The sequence below is a fragment of the Micropterus dolomieu genome, linkage group LG09 (genome assembly GCF_021292245.1).
Source record: "Micropterus dolomieu isolate WLL.071019.BEF.003 ecotype Adirondacks linkage group LG09, ASM2129224v1, whole genome shotgun sequence".
NCBI lineage: Eukaryota > Metazoa > Chordata > Actinopteri > Centrarchiformes > Centrarchidae > Micropterus > Micropterus dolomieu.
Genome location: NC_060158.1, coordinates 14,588,266 through 14,593,695, shown reverse-complemented (window position 1 = coordinate 14,593,695; position 5,430 = coordinate 14,588,266). Strand labels below are relative to the sequence as shown.

At 43.4% G+C, this 5,430-nt stretch overlaps 1 non-coding gene across 1 annotated transcript; it reads left to right on the top strand.

The window, feature by feature from the left end:
- Positions 1-4,287: 4,287 nt before the first annotated feature.
- LOC123977235 lies at positions 4,288-4,424 on the top strand. Its single transcript, XR_006826604.1, has one exon. It is a non-coding gene; the product is annotated as a small nucleolar RNA SNORA5 (small nucleolar RNA).
- Positions 4,425-5,430: the final 1,006 nt, after the last annotated feature.

The following is a 5,430-nucleotide window of genomic DNA, read 5'->3' as shown; positions in this document are numbered from 1 at the left end:
TTTCACATGCTGTTGTGCAAATGGAATAGACAACAGGTGGAAATTATAGGCAATTAGCAAGACACCCCTAATAAAGGAGTGGTTCTGCAGGTGGTGACCACAGACCACTTCTCAGTTCCTATGCTTCCTGGCTGATGTTTTGGTCACTTTTGAATGCTGGCGGTGCTTTCACTCTAGTGGTAGCATGAGACGGAGTCTACAACCCGAACAAGTGGCTCAGGTAGTGCAGCTCATCCAGGATGGCACATCAATGCGAGCTGTGGCAAGAAGGTTTGCTGTGTCTGTCAGCGTAGTGTCCAGAGCATGGAGGCGCTACCAGGAGACAGGCCAGTACATCAGGAGACGTGGAGGAGGCCGTAGGAGGGCAACAACCCAGCTACCTCCGCCTTTGTGCAAGGAGGAGCAGGAGGAGCACTGCCAGAGCCCTGCAAAATGACCTCCAGCAGGCCACAAATGTGCATGTGTCTGCTCAAATGGTTAGAAACAGACTCCATGAGGGCGGTATGAGGGCCCGACGTCCACAGGTGGGGGTTGGGCTTACAGCCCAACACCGTGCAGGTCGTTTGGCATTTGCCAGAGAACACCAAGATTGGCAAACTCGCCCTGTGCTCTTCACAGATGAAAGCAGGTTCATACTCCAGCATGACCGGTTTGGCGGTGGGTCAGTAATGGTGTGGGGTGGCATTTCTTTGGGGGGCCACACAGCCCTCCATGTGCTCGCCAGAGGTAGCCTGACTGCCATTAGGTACCGAGATGAGATCCTCAGACCCCTTGTGAGACCATATGCTGGTACAGTTGGCCCTGGGTTCCTCCTAATGCAAGACAATGCTAGACCTCATGTGGCTGGAGTGTATCAGCAGTTCCTGCAAGAGGAAGGCATTGATGCTATGAACTGGCCCGCCCGTTCCTCAGACCTGAATCCAATTGAGCACATCTGGGACATCATGTCTCGCTCCATCCACCAACGCCACGTTGCACCACAGACTGTCCAGGAGTTGGCGGATGCTTTAGTCCAGGTCTGGGAGGAGATCCCTCAGGAGACCATCCGCCACCTCATCAGGAACATGCCCAGGCGTTGTAGGGAGGTCATACAGGCATGTGGAGGCCACACACACTACTGAGCCTCATTTTGACTTGTTTTAAGGATATTACATCAAAGTTGGATCGGCCTTTAGTGTGGTTTTCCACTTCAAATCCAGACCTCCATGGGTTGATAAATTTGATTTCCATTGATAATTTTTATGTGATTTTGTTGTCAGCACATTCAACTATGTAAAGAAAGGAGTATTTAATGAGATTATTTCATTCATTCAGATCTAGGATGTGTTATTTTAGTGTTCCCTTTATTTTTTTTGAGCAGTGTATATTAATGGATTCTAATATTGAAGCCAAAATGGCTTTTTGCACCCTCTGAATTATCAGTCCTGAAGGAAAAAACTCACTGTTGAATTGTGGTTTAACATTAAGTTACTGCTTTGAGGATAAACTAACAACATTCTTATGGTAAATACTCTTAATCATTCTCAGCAAAATTATGATCCAAAATTATGATAGCAGCTGAAGAGATGCTTGCTTGAGACTTTGCTATATTGACAAAAGATCAGGGAGATGATTGAAAAACTAGCTTACTTGATAAACATCTTTATTTTCTTTACCTCCCTTGGTTCTGGTGAATTAAAAGTCATAGTTTAGGATGCAGAGTTCTGGTTTGGTTTTAGATAGAAGCATGCGTTTCACCGACAACACTGCCCTCTGCAGATGGCTGTGAAGAGCCATGTTGTGATGCATCTAGATGGAGTGGTAATTGGCTCATTTTCAAGCTTGACACATGACTTGACTCTTTTTAATCTATCTCTACAGAAACCAAGAAAGGATTTGTCTCACATACAGCACACTGCTATATATTTAAAAGTAATTGTAAGCCTATCACATACAATATCAAAGGGATCTGTCTTCAATCGGTAGGTCCATTTCAGTTACATTTGTGAGAAATTTAGCTTTGATCAACAGCATTTAAGGACAAAAACTTATCCAGTGGGGTGATGTGGCTCTGTGTTTTATTCTCACACTGAGAGCAGCTAAGGCTCCCCTATTCTGTAAAATAAGAGGGTACATTTAAAGTATAAGGGCTTTTGTATGTGATGCAATCCTGCATATCACGTTTGCTGAATGGCCAAACACTCTTATCAAACGAAGAATGACCTGCGTGGTGTTACAGTAAAGTGTCATTCCTCCTAAGGCATGACCAGCCCGTGACATTCCCAGTACTGTAGGCTATTCAGCTGTCGGGGTGGTTGTGTGACTATCGGCATTTTCTTCCAGGCTGCTGTAGATCCCAGACACTGCGAAACGGGAGGAATTCAAGTCGTCCCCATACAGCACCTCTAAACAACTGAGTATTGTAGTCAATTTCAGCCTGTAACACTACGTTTTTACATGATTTCATCATCATGCGTACAGCTGTGGTCAACGCCCCCTTGTTGACTTTTTTTCCCCACTATACTCGAAAATGATTGGTCCATTTCAGTGACGCAGCCTCCAGTATATATAAGACAACTTTCCCGTTGTTCCCTCCCCCTCAAACCCGGCTGTTAGTGCTGTGAGAGTGCGTGTGTGCTCCTGAGCTCGCTCGGCACACGTTCTATAAAAAAAAATAAAAATATAAAAAAAAAATTCAAAAGCTAAAAAAAAACAAAAAATCATTTTTCTTTCTTTTTGTAACAACTCGGTGAAGCTGGAGTAGACACTCGAGGACGGGACGGTAACGTATAAGAAAGGGCTGCCTAACGTTAAATCGAACGATAACGTATATTTTTTTTTAGTCGACGTGTTAACGTTAACTGGTTCAGAAGCGAGGCCAAGTAACGTTAGATTTGCTTTTTATCATTGTGTGTAGATTTGAGTGACAGTTTTAATCCCACTAGAAGTCGATATTGGTCATTTTAACACATTCATCTTATCCATTTTACTCCCAAAACACTAACAGACGAATCAACGGTTGGTAACGTTTACCATCAGCGTTCTGCCCCGAACTGACGTGACGCCAGTGGCCGTTAAAGAGCCAAACATTCGTAACGTTACTGTCGCCGAAAACTTTTTTTGCGTTAGGAAATTCAAGCTTCGTCCGAGTACTACTTGCTAGCCTCCACAGCCAACGAGAATGAACCCCAGTGCACCCAGTTACCCCATGGCCTCCCTGTACGTCGGGGATCTGCATCAAGATGTGACTGAGGCCATGCTGTATGAGAAATTCAGCCCGGCCGGAGCTATCCTGTCGATCCGGGTCTGTAGGGACATGATCACCCGGCGTTCCCTTGGATACGCCTATGTCAACTTTCAACAGCCGGCGGACGGTAGGTCATTTATAATACCGACTATAATGTGTGAAAATTAATGCCTGTTTTAAGATGACAGTCGATGACAAGTGAAAGCTTGCCTCTTCCCACTACACGTGACTGCGGCCGACATATTGTCTGTGGGGTCGCCTCATCTGAACCTCCCCAGCAGTGGCGTAGCAGAAAAGCACTAAAGTTAGGTCCGCTCTGCCCACCCCACCCTAGTAATGTAGCAGTGGACTGCTAGCTGCCAGCTGAATACTCAATGCGTTTTTTCTTTATCTCTATTATGTCAGGACAACACCCCAACTGTTCAGCCTAGTGCTGACAGAACAGTTTTAATTAAATCTTCCCACAGTGTTTGGCAGTCAGTTTTGTTTTGATATGAATACTCAACTTTATCTGTAGAGATAAAATGGTATGTCACTTTATAAAAATATGTGTCAAATATCCACCTCCCACAATACATTTTCTGTGTTCTATGGATATAAACCATAGAAAATCAGTTCTGCATTTGCCTTTTGGTGTTCTTGGGAGTGTTTGTGGGGTGTTTTTTTTTTTTTTGCTAAAATATATCCTGTGGATGTCATTTTATATGCTGATAACATTATCAATGTATGATGTGATGTACATTTTCTGAAATTCCATTGAGAAACTAGACATAATGTGTGTTTTTTGTTTTTGTTAATTCAGGGAATTAAAATCCTGAAAAATATAGGTACCCCATCACTTCAGTACTCCACCAGTTCAGTAATAGCATAAAGCAATGGGGGCTTAATACAAAATGACATGTCAGTGTATTGATTAGTCTAGTGACAGTGAATTCTTTAATGTTTTGGGTCACTTTTTGATGACTGACCGGTGACAGCATGGACTTTGGACCATCATTTTCTTGAGCAATGGCCTGGGGAGAATAATGTGTCATAAGTTTGATTACCGCATTGTCTGCTCAAGCAGCTTTGTCAAATTCAGTGCTTCCTCCATAGTAGGTTGCACTGGCCGAAATGGCTGCAACAGTGACTCTGTAGTTCATGGGCCCCACATTTCTTCATCATGGATTCTGGGGATAAATATGTACTACAGACAAAAACAAATTGACCTCAAAGGGACATTTTGCACACCTTGAAGACTAACAGTAATGTAAATATGTTTAACCACCATGACAGCATGGACTGTGGACTATCTTTTTATTTAGAAAGTTTCTCCCGAGACCATTTTTGACATTGTTTGATTTCCAATGACCCTTAAAACCACAGTTGGCTACAATTGAATATACAATTCAAAACATTCCCTGTCTCTCTCTCTCTGCTGCTCGTGTCACTCGAAGCTCTTCCCACCAAACCCACTGGCACAAGAAGCTCACAGCGAGAGCCTTGCCAAGACCCCAGCCCTCTCACTTTGGACCTTTCCGAAACTAGACCCTCGCCACTTCCACTCCGACATGGAGTGAACTCTGGTCGAGTCACCATCCAGGCCAAATCGAGTTCCCTAACCTGCGTAGGGTTTAAATACAGCGACAACTTTTGGACGAACTACCCTCTCTCCCCAGCATAAATAGGATCTGACGTTACCGCTGCACTCACTGCTATAATAATAATAATAATCCTTATTTGTAGAGCACTTTTCAAAAACAAGTTACAAAGTGCTTTAACAAGTGTAAAGAATAATACAAAAAAAGATAAGAGCATGAAAATTTAATATAAAATTAGTAAAATAAAATAAAAGGGATAAAATAAAGTCAAATAAGATCGGGAAAAGCTCTCCTATAAAAGTATGTTTTAAGAAGGGACTTAAAAGAGTTCACTGACTCAGCCGACCTGATTTCCTCGGGCAGGCTGTTCCAGAGCCTCGGGGCCCTGACAGCAAACGCTCTGTCCCCTTTAGTTTTCAGTCGAGACTCTGGAACAGACAACAGACCTCTGCCCGAGGATCTCAAGGTACGTGCTGGTGCGTACGGGACTAAAAGGTCAGAAATATAACAAGGCGAGAGGCCATGAAGAGCTTTAAAAGTGATCAATAGAATTTTAAAGTCAATTCTAAAACATACTGGGAGCCAGTGTAGTGAAGCTAAAATAGGAGTAATGTGGTCATATTT